Raw genomic sequence first — 12,146 nt, forward strand, 5'->3', positions numbered from 1 at the left:
GTGAAAACTTGTGGGAGGTCAGAGGAACGAATAAATTCAACATAAATGTGGCAGCTAGGAAGCAGCAACTAAATGCCATGATGTATCTACAGTTACAGAAAAACTGACTGACTCCGTTACAAGAGCAAAGGTTTAAACTGTTTGTCTGGTCCAACCGAAGGTGCTAATGTTAGCATGTCTGGTTAACTAGTTTACTGTCTACAGTCACAGTAGCATTACTTCCAAAATGAAGAATTCATCTCTTACCATCCCTGTAAAATTAATGCAAAACGCCTTTTCAAGGCATATCCAAAGTAAAGTGAATGTAGGGCCACAGCATAACGCCTTAACTAGTCCAATTTCATACCAATACCATGAAAACTGACTATTTTACACAGGTTTTTCTACGTATATGTCTAATCACATTTTTTTCTTAAACAGCACTGCCCCTTGGCGGCAGGCGGCTGCTGCTGCATCGCTCCGTATCAGCCGGTAGCTTGACGCAGATGTGTTGGGGTTTTTTTTGCTGGTAGATCATGAACTTCCCACTTAAAGCTGGATAACGTTCTTTTCTGAATTTTATTGGCTACAATTGGCTCAGCCTACTCATGAAATAATGGGTGCCGGCCCTTCCTTACAGCGCGGGCTCTCGTTGGCTGTTGTAGGCTGTGAAAGAGACATGTGAGCTTCTATTGGGCTGAATTTGGTGTCACTTGAAAGGTCAGAGTTCAGCAGCTAATTTGAATACAAGATATCGTAGTTGTTTACATTACATACATACAGGTTTTATAGTGCGAGCAGATGCACACCATCTCAACCTGCAACCGCTCTCATTGGCTGGTGCAAGTTTCTGATTTGAAGCTCCCAGATATCAAATCAGAGGCTAATGTCAGTAAACCCCTCACAGTGCAGGATTATTTGACCAGCCTCAGATCAGGGACGTCCCCATGATTGTCGGGAGGGCAAATTGGACCCAAAATTGGCCCAGTTATCCTCCAGTGTGCAGTCAGCATTACATATAAAACTGTTGGTAAGTAACAGATCCACTGTGTGGAAGCAGGGCTTGGATGCTATCAGAGCTAAATGATGCTAAAGTTCACAATTCTGTCCTGCTGTTTATTGGATTTGAGGAAGTTTACTCTCCAGAAAGTCCAACCAGCGTTAGCCAAGATAACGTTCGCAAAACACATCAGTTAGTCCACAAAACGACCACAAACAGCCACAGTCAGTCTTTTACTTTCTCATATTCTGTCCATGTCTGTATTTGGAGTTACAAATATCAGATATTTATTTCATATTAGAATATTTGAAGTTGTTTATTTGGAGTTCATTTATTTCACTGAATAAACCACATCACTATTTAAAATATACAGTTTATTATTGCCAAGAACCAGCTATAAATTTGAACTTTCACATATTACAAATGTGCCCCCATTGTTTTAAAGTTGTTTTCCAGTCTGCCCCCCCCCCCCCCCATTCAAACATTTCTACACCCACCCCTTGGTGAAGATGCTGAAGAGATTCAACCATTCTTTCAACTGCCAAGAGAGTTTCCTCATCGCTGTTCAAGAGACAGCTTTTCATTTTCCATTCTGGGATCATCGCCTCCTGTGTGCCAAAAAGAAATGTTCCACTCTTCTGCAGTACGTCCTCAGCAGCAGACTTTCATTTAGGTAAACAGGGCGAATCTATGACATCTCAATTAGGAGGTGTGAGACGCTCGGCTCTCTTCCCTGCTGCCCTAGTTTATACTGCAGCCTGATAAAATGGCTGTTTTTAAATATAAATCTTGTTTCATCCAGCTTCATGCACGAATACCTGAAAGCTCATCATCCATCCTAATTTATGTTGTACTCGCAGTCTTCATCTCAATGATTTCAAACATTATTCAGCAGCCTGCAGGTGGCCATAGGACCACAGAGAGAACAGAAAAGCAATATTCTACAGAGCTCATTGTTGGTATGTTATTTATCATCCCACACTACCTGCAATACCAATCGCCCAAAGTTGCGAGCCAAGTCTCAGGAGCAACAAAAAAAACCATCCAGGAAGCAGCTGATAAACAGCACAAGGTGAAACCTCACAGGCAAACAGAGGGAGGAACAATCAGGACACAAAGCGCTAATTTCTTTTAACAACTCTATTCAGCATTTTTTAAGCTGAATATACACAATTAATAAATGTTGATGACACATTATTATAGTAAACATTTAGTGTCAACAAATAAAACCCCATAACTGTGTGAAGGGTTAATGAATGTGTGAGTTAATGAATCTCTTCCCAGAATGCAGCAGGGTGAACAGGCTGTGGCTGGGTAGGTATAGTCCTTTAGTATCCTTTGGGCTCTGCGGAGGCACCTCACCGATATCACTGATGATCGGGAGATGGGTACCAATGATCTTCTGAGCAGTTTTAATCACCCGCTGCAGAGCCCTCCGGTCCTGGGCCCCTGGGCCGTGCACATCCCATGTTAGTGATGTTTCCAGTAAGGATGCTTTCTGTTGCATCTCTGTAAAATAATTTTGTACAGGAATTTGGCCTTTATAAGCTTCCTAAAGAAATCCAGCTGCTTCTGAGCTTTCTTCACCAGCGTAAAGATGTAAGATGACTCCCAGGAACTTAAAACCGCTCCACTGATGTAGACAGGAATGTGTGTCTTCATCTCCTTTGTCCTGAAATCAACGATCAGCTCCTTAGTTTTGCTGATGTTGAGCAGTAGGTTATTCTCTGTGCACCACTGTGCAAGATTATCAATTTCCTCCCCATATGAAGTCTCATCGTTCTTTGCCGACGACACCACCATCTTCGGCCGGATTTCAAACTTCACAACAGAGTTCTCTCAGTGTCGGGGTTTTTGAACGCGTTATCAATAGTTTATTACCCTTGTTTCACATAAGTTAACGTTGTTGAAAAATGCAGTTATATCCGCTTTAAAATGGCCTCATACCTGCTTCCAACTACATCATAAACCATGAATTAGTTGCTAATAAACTGCTTATAAATGGGAGGGTGGTTAAAATGATGTGTTCCGAATGTTTTTGACATCAGATCAATCACTTCGGTTATCTGCAGTCATTCACTTTAAAAGAATGAGTCCGCAGGCTGTTTGAAAGAAACCAGACGCAGATTAAACCAAAGTGTTTGTCTGAATGTCAGAAGGAGCTGAGGAGCTGAGGGTAAGAGAGGAGGATCAGTGCAGATAAAAGAGTGATATCCAGGGAATTAGATGAAAGTGTGATGGCAGCAGATGACGGAGGAAGAAGCAATTTGAGGATGAGGAACAGAAAAGGCAGGAAATGGAGTACAGCAGGGAGAAATCAGACACATGAGATTAGATGGACGAGAGGGCACTGAGTGGAAACACAGATCAAACCTCCATTCATCTGTTTCCTGACATACTTTATTTGTAAGGACAGAGGACGGCGTCTGGGACAGAGGTTAAACTATGTCTTCTTGTTTAAATGGCCCATTATTTGTTGTCATGTTAGAGGTTTAAAGTCCGTCTGGGAAACTTTGGACGTTTGATTGTAAAGTTTTTACGGTCTGTTTGGTGGCAGAAACAGTGAAACGGTCAATGAATCACTGTCTGACTCTTTCATTACGGCCCGTCGACGTGCTGCTGAACACGGTGGAGGAGATATATGGAGATTTGATTTTTGATTGCCCCACAATGATCCATCACTTTGCCACTGATGTCTGATGTTTGCCTGGTGTATGCCGTGATGTTTGTTGTTTGCCGGTCCATTAAACCACGCTCGAGAATGGCGATCATTACCCTATTAAGTGTTTGTGTGCGTGTGTGTTTGCATGTGTGTGTGCCTCAAGCATTAACAGAGAGGAAGTCGGGGGCAATAGGAATAAAGATCAGTTATTTCTCAAAGGAGAAAAAAAGCAAGCAAAGACAGATACAGAGAAGAGAAGAGGTCACACTAAATAAACCATTCATATTTAATGAAATATTTGTCATTATTCTGCAGGTGTTGCAGGATCACAGACCTGATACAACTTCACAAGCGGTGGATCTTATAGACTGAGGGTCAGAATAAATGAGGCTTTTGCACCTGTTTTCAGCTGCTTATGATCCCATTTCCATGTGCTGTTTCAAGTGTCTTGTAACCAGATAAAAGATGAGATTTAAGCCCCTGTCATGTGCACTCAGTCACATATCTACGTCTCTGTTGGTCAGATCACAACTCTGATCACAGTCCGTCTTGGCTATATCAGTCAGTTGGTCATCCTCCAGTCCTGAAGGAGGTGGTGATGGAGCTGAAAGAACTTAATTACGACGACAGTTAAGCTAGAGAAAAACATGTTATCATCTTCTCTCTCGCCCATAAGGATCACTCAGCGGTTGAACTGATCAGGGATCAGACTTGGTGCTTTAACGAGACAGAACAAACGATAATTTCAGAGACGTTTCAGTGAAACTTTAGCTGCTGATCATCACACAGTTCTCCCACACTGTGGGAGCTGGAAAGGTTGCAGGTGTCTTTTACACCTTTTCAACGTCTGGCGAGAGTCTCAGACCTCGTCCATTTACTGTTTAGCTTTGTAGAGATCAGGGCCCGTATTTATCAAGCTTCTCAGAATTACTCATAAAAACACTGCCAAGAATTGATTTAAGAGTAAAACCATTCTTGGCTCAAAGCAGTTAAGCGCTGCTTTTATTAAGTAGTTATCAAGCATTTCAGTCAGTGAGTGAAGTGTAGGAATAAATCTTAAGGGTCAGTCTGAGAGTAACTTCACAACACTTTTCTCTGCCGCACACGGGATTTTTTAAGGCAAGGACCAATCACTGAATAGATTTCCTTAAGAATATTCTCTGATAAATTTAGAGAAGTTTACTCTAGCTGTAGGTGCCATAATTGTTTCCATGACAATATATCGGTTGTGATGGCTCCAAATCATCAGCATTGCATTGCTGCATTTTTCCTTGCGGCAAATGAACAAAGTGTCCTCACCACCGTCAATTTAGCTGAAAACATTTTGCCACATAAAGTCAGTAGTAAGATGACATCCCTCACCAACTCACTGACAAAGATGATCCAAACTATACTGTATAATTACCTGCACATCATCAAATAATTCAGAAACATTCTTCCTCTCCTAGAAGATTTGCGCGTGTCTCCGTCTCCTCAGTCCACAAGCCCCTACTGGCAACTCCTAACAACTTGAGAGACCTCTGGAGCTGTCTTAAATAACTGGGAGAGTAAGAATGATTCTTAGCTTTAAGAAATTTGATAACTTGTTTTTATACTTAAGTTTTAAAGTAGGAGTAAATTTCATGAATTCTCAGCACTTAAGACTAAAATGGCTGTTTGAGAAGCTTGATAAATACCAGCCCTGATATCTGATCAGCCCAGGACACATGAAATAACTGCAGCAAATTTATCAAACAGGCACACTGTGATCCCCTGTAACCTGTGCATTGCCTCATAATCCAATTTTTTTTGCTGAAGTTCAATTTTGGTCATCTGCAAATTCAAGCCATTTCGACAGTCCTGACATTTAAGATGATAGAGAGCTGGACAAAAGTGGAGGAGGCTTATGTAGCTTATTATCTGTGATTTTCATTGGACCAGTATAAACTTGTTCCACAACAGAGTCTGAAAGGAACTTTTCTCTGCCTGCCACTGTGGCAGGAAAATATTTTTTAATGTCTGCCACTTTTGAAATGTTTGCACTAAATGAAGGAACAAATAATGTTGTCATTCAGTGTTCAGTATATTTACACAAAAACATTACAACAAAGGACCCATATATTTCAGTACATGACAATCACTCCACCTTACTGAACAACCACCGACACACAGTCTATTAAATAGGGGTGCCAATAAATCGATACAGCAATATATCGTTATACGTTTTACACATGATACTGTATCAATATTCCAGCCCATCAAATCAGTATATTTAAAAAATATATATATCTTAACATAAACAACACATTTTGCTTCACATGCTGAACATCCTGAGCTACATACTGTGCAATTGCTTAAAGTACATATGATTCCTGAGCTCTGTGTGAAATAAAAAAGAGCTGCTAACTTCACTGTCTACTTCAGCACTGACCAGCTACAGCAACCCCAAAGGGTCAAAACTCAAACCCAAAATTCCCTGTTGCCTAAAAATACAGCTATCACTAGGTGGAGAAAGAGCAGCACAACGCTGGTGTCACTGAACAGTTATATTATAATGTGAGGTACATATTAGACTTAGGTGGTACACAGCAATTTGAATTATCTGCAAAAAATCAGTACATTTGCATTTTATGTGTCTTTTTATAAAGAAATGATTTTATAATTGTCCATAGTTGCTCTGTATTTTTAATTTACAGACTGAAAATGTGTGCTGCAGAATTGTGCAGTTTCGATTTGCAGCAAATAAATAGAAAACTTTTTCACGGGCAGTTTGTATTAATGGTAATATCGTGATGTATAATTTTAGGATTGTCTAGCAATATGTCGATTATCGCAGAATTGCTGTCTCGTGATATTATTATCGTGAGCCATGTATCGTGAGGTACCCTGCGATTGAAAGCTTTGAGCCGCCCCACTCTGCCTCTGATTGGCTCAGTCTGAGGATGATGTTTCCCTGGTGCCCTTGCTGAATTATGATTTAGCTGCTCTGCTGTCTTTGGCAAATTGATAAGCCATTGATGATGATGATGATGATGATAATAAGTGGAATCAGTGGATTAATTCCACGGCAGAACTTTTCTGGTGTAACCAGACTAAATTAGAAAATGTCATTGTTGTGTTTTGCAGCGATAAATACATATTATTTGTCTATGGGTGTCATTAACACACTGTAACAGTGCGGCTGCAAAACTGTCTTGGTATTATGGGAGCGAACTGGCCAGTTCGAGCGTTTTTAAACACAGGGTTGTTTTCGCTCAGTTATGTTGGAGGAAAAGAGGAAAGGGAGACGGAGGATATATATTTAAGACAAATGGCTTCCTTCCTGAGTTACTGTTCATCAGAGATATTCAGGACAAATACGTTTCTCTGCTCGAATAGTCGCTTTTATAGAAAATATATGCAGCAGATGACAGAAATGGAAGCAGACAAGGCAGACTGAGACAAGTGGGTACTGCAGAAAAGAAGATTACCAGCGTTATCAGAAAATAAATGCACCCAGGACAGACTGATGACATGAAACTATGTGAAAGCACCAACAGGTAACCACTTGGAAAACATCCTCATATATGACTTTAAAACAAATAGCTTTTTAAAGTGTGAATCAGCAGTTCTTTCCTTCCTTATCGAGGTGCACCAGATCACACAGTAGATCGGGGAAATTGGAGGCTGTTTCAGAGCCTGGCCTTTCAGTTTACTCTTGGAGAGATACAGGTGAACGATGGCTGAAAGAAGAGTGAGCAGAAGATAATTCATCTCCTCTTAAATCGATTTGATACAGTCATGAAAAGCTTTGATTAAAAAAAACAAACAGTTTTCATTGATTTTAAATCCCTTTGAGATCCAGCATTTTGGGACAAAAACAGTAAAATTGAAAGTGTTTGCCACATCAAAGCATGACAGATGATCAGACTGCTCACATTTGTTCTCAGAAAAATAAAGCCTTTGTGAGGCTATAAGGCAACACAGACTGTATAATTATTGGTTTATCTGAACGAGAAGTCTGCCTATGACTTGAGGGAGGATGGAGTGTGGAGGCTTTGGAGTAATCTGCACAGGGATTGGCCTAAGCTGTCCCTGGAGGGAGTCACATACAGGAGGGCAGGCTGCAGGCAGCAGCATTAGTCATGGGTAGCTCTCTGCACGGCTAGCTGATTTCCTCACCTCTGCTCTGAGCTCCTGGTGGGACCAAAGCACACGAACAACCCGACCAGGGAAATGGCTCTATTGCCTGCTGTTTTTCGCTGCTGCCGTGGATACTAAAAAGTGCAACGCTCACCGCACAGAGAGAGCAGAGGGCCCGTCAGGTGACCCCGCCTCTGGAGGCCACAGTGGAGAGTCGGAGGAAGAGGAAGAACTGAGCGCGTCTCTAAACAAACACTTCACATCAGAAATTAGTTTTTTGTTAATATGTGTGCTTCCTTTGATTGGGAGCTGATATCATTAGCCACACTAGCAGCTGAGGACGGGTTCTCAAATTGGTAGCCATTCCTGATTGGTTACAATTATAATACTGATGAACTGTCTGTATTTTAACATCATTCATTTAACATTCTGCAGTTTCAGGTTGCCTACTGTTAAAACCTTTTTTCCTATATGTAGCCCTCAGCTTATAATAATGAGCACAACTATATGAAAGCAGCTGAAAGCACAGATAACGCTATGAATGATGCTTCTCCAGGCTGTGGGGTCTGCTCGGATACACCGGCCTGCCTGTATAATGCGGTCTAATTTAATGTTTATACTTTGCCTCTGAAAGTAGGGTTGAAATGTAGGAGGGTGTACATGTTGGTTTCTCTGTCACCTGTTGGTTTGTGGACTATTGTATTGAAGCCTCGAGTTTGGCATTTTGTCCATCACCATCTTGTTTTCTTGGAACCAGACGTGACCATATGTGGAATTTGGGCTTGCGACAAACAAACTTAAAACAAAATGTACTTACCGTAAAAATGAGCAGCCGACTCCTAAGAAGCTTTTTTCAGCAGCGCTGGATAAATGTACACAGAGCAGCTGATACGAGTCGCTAGTGTTGTAGTCAAGACCGCCCAAACCGAGAACAAGTCAAGACCAAGACTTTTAGGGGCTGAGCCCAAGTCGAGACCAAGACTGAGGGAGGGCGAGACTGAGTCAACACCAAGACCAGTTTCCCACATTACATGACACACAATAAAATGTGAAACGTGATCTTAGGTGCTTCTCAAACTCATCTGAAAGATCCACATTCCCACTAAAACACCCACATACAAAGACTAAGAGCTGAAGCCAACATAAGCGTCTTTATTCAACGCTCCTTTTCCATGTTTACCATTGCGGATAGACAGTCCTTAACGGGAGCAACACATTTTTAATTTAAAGTTTTCCATCCAGTCAAAGTTCAGATGTTAACAAATAAATCAGACAATGCAAAAGCAGTTTATTGATATTGATTGTTATGGTCTTGACTGGTCTTGAAATAAAATCCAGAGTCCTCAATGGACGAGACCGAGACAAGACCGAGTACAAATGCGCTCGAATCCGAGACGAGACCAAGACCTTCAAAAAGTGGTCTTAAGACTGGTCTCGAGACCAAGACCAACACTACGAGTCGCCTCCATCTGCGTTGCCAGGTTATTTTTGTGGTTATGTTTTGACTGTACTCAAACAACAGCAACAAAAATATTTTCCATGTTAATATGCAATAATCCTCATGATGCATCCTGTCTCGCAGGTCTTCAAAGAGTGGAGGCTACTTGCAATAACATTGCTACATTTTGTTTGAATTAAGATGTAGCTCAATGATTTACAGGTAAAATAGGTATGAAGTTCAGTTTAACAAATAGCAAAACAAGGTAGCAACAGAAAATGATGTTAGAGTTAATGTGTAGAGGTAATTTACTGTTGCTGAAAACAGGTCAGAACATGAAAGATTTCTGGGCTGGGCTAATCCTCAAATGTGACAAAGTGCATCTACATTGAGACCCCACCTTCTTCCGACGTCACTGTTTTTTCTGGCCTGCTTGTTGTATATTTAGACATTTGCACACAGGCAGTTTTCTAATGGAGCTAAACTACTAAATGTGTCCTCTGGGAAACTTTTAACCCGTCTGTAACGAAAATGTTCTCTTACCGTCACAATGCTCATTTTTGTTTGTCATGTTTGGACCTTACGACTACAATCATCCAAGTTTGTATCGAAATGCAATTATATAGTCATTAAGACAGTAATGTGGGGAAGTCAGAGCTCAAGTAAACAACAAACTCCAATTATGTTAATGTGATCGTGTAATCAGAGTAAACATAAACACAGTAGTTTAATGATCATCAGCAGACACCAGTTGACTGTTAAAAATGAATTATTTCAGGTTGATCATCTTACTAAAGTCTCTTTTGATCAAATTGATCAAATTAATTATTTTTCTGTAGATAACTAATCAACTAATTGCTTCTGCTCAATTTCAGATACATCAGTTCCCTTATTATGTTGATAGTAATCTGGGCAGCACAGTGTTTCTTTTAAAACAATTCCATTTTGCATTCAAATGTATTTTTTAGGAGTTAAAATAATCAGGCTGCGTGGGGATTAACAAAAAAAACCTCGACGACTCCATCGTGTGAGTTGTTGAGTATTGATCCAGAGTGTTGAATAAAACATAAGCGACATACAGTTTAAATCATTTCAGATAAAGGCTGCAGTTTTAAAAATATTTTCTGAATTTCATCCCAAGCAGGGATAAATAAATGCCCCTCGTCCTCCAAAAGATAATGATATTCAGAATTACAATGCTGTCCTGTGTTGGAATACATTTAAAGTTGACTATCAGAGATTGCTGGAGGTCTAAAGCAGTGATTCCCAACAAGGAGTACTTTTACCTCACAGGGGGCTCCTCTATAGTTTCCAGGGGTTTTAAAGAAAGTTGAAAATGTGATTTTATTCGAAGAATATATTCACTCATTTGTGTTTAGAAGGACATTAACCCTGAAAATCCTCCTTAAAGCCATGTGCTGCCATTGAAAGTGCATGAAAACTAGTTATCTAGCGAGCAGAGAAGTCAAAATAGATTAAAGTAAGTGTGGACACATGGTTTAAATAGCTCGGAGAGGATAGGATAAGAGTTGAAAAGGTGAAAGTAATTCAGCCGTTCAAGGTGCTCTTGTGGTATTCACAGAGATGCAGTGCCATCAGCTCTGCTTGCTGAGTCTACGTCCACCCCTGCAGACACCTGCTGTCTGATTGCTTCCAGCTGCTGTTTGTGAACTGACACATGTGGCGTGCCAACAAAGATGACTGTATATGGAGGCGGAATCGGACAACAATATGACCAACATGCTATCAGACAGAGAATTACCCAGAGACTCTCAGTGCTGAGGAGGCGGCTTCCGCTCAGGTCTGTAATGTGTTGTGACTCTTATCAACACTGGAGGCAGATAGACGACATAAAAACATGCACACAGGCTCAGCCATACTTGCTGGAACATGTTTTCAGCAGGGCGTACCGCGCCCTTGACACTTGCTAACAAATAAAACACATAACACAATGTAACAGGGGCTTCTAGCTGTGGATATCAACACGATAACACAGCGTGGGGCCATACAGCACTGAATCACCTTTGACTGCACCCTACGGCAGTATCATAATATGAAAACAGCATAGGTCAGAAATGTACACCAATACCCAGGATTAAGGTTGAATCCCTGGATTTCAGATCCCAGGGTATCCTGGGAATGTTCTCCAAATTCTGGTCCCATTTCCCAGGAAACATTGCAGCAGGATCCTGGGCTTATTACTGAGTGCTTGTGTGTCTTTGTGTCTGAAGAATGTCAATGTTTGGATACAACGATGTCTTTGCCAAATCTCACGCTAACCGCACAACTGTCATAGAGCTTTACAGTCCGACCTTGACTTAATGATGTAATGAGAATAATAGTGATATTACTGGATCAACCTTTCTGCTGCAGAGGTTTCGTTGAGCTAGTGGAGTGTAAAATCTGTAAATGTGAATTCTGCAGATGGTTCAACAAATATCTTAATCAGACCCGCAGACGTCCATCCTGAATCCGAGCCGCAGAGTGGAGAGGATTTCCCCAACTCTACGATGTCTAATGCTAATTCTCCTTCTATAAAGAAATACGAGCACATAATAAAATGAATATGAAATACCTCTAGAAACAATATCTTATCTGGTTTATATGGTAGTTCTGTGTTTTAAAAAATTCAGTTACTGTTAAAGATCCCAATTCTGGAGAAAAAGTAGTTTGTTCATGCTGCAGAGGCTGAATGTGAAATTACACATCTGAACTAGCTGCGACCCCTCGACTCGCTCATGGGGTCGCAGCCGTGTCATGTAGGCCACGATGGTCTGTGTGCATATGGGAAATGGTGAGGTTATATTCCTTTTTTGTGCCTGTAATAGGTTTGCAAAGTGAAAAAGCCCAAAGGGAGTTCCCATCTCCCACAGAAAACATAGAAAAGCTAAATGCACCTCATATAAATCTCGCCAAGCGACTACTCCTAAACGCCCTCAAAAACGGCGAGCTGCAGCACACAGCTC

The 12,146-nt window shown here is 41.0% G+C and overlaps 1 protein-coding gene across 1 annotated transcript in view; it reads left to right on the top strand.

The window, feature by feature from the left end:
* The window catches only part of gfra2b (GDNF family receptor alpha 2b), a 132,656-nt gene that overhangs the window by 16,053 nt on the left and 104,457 nt on the right, over positions 1 to 12,146 (top strand). The gene's annotated exons all lie outside the window — the stretch shown is intronic.

Source organism: Micropterus salmoides, unplaced genomic scaffold (assembly GCF_014851395.1).
Source record: "Micropterus salmoides isolate LMB-PRFRI ecotype aquatic unplaced genomic scaffold, ASM1485139v1 Ms_hic_scaffold_20, whole genome shotgun sequence".
Lineage (NCBI taxonomy): Eukaryota > Metazoa > Chordata > Actinopteri > Centrarchiformes > Centrarchidae > Micropterus > Micropterus salmoides.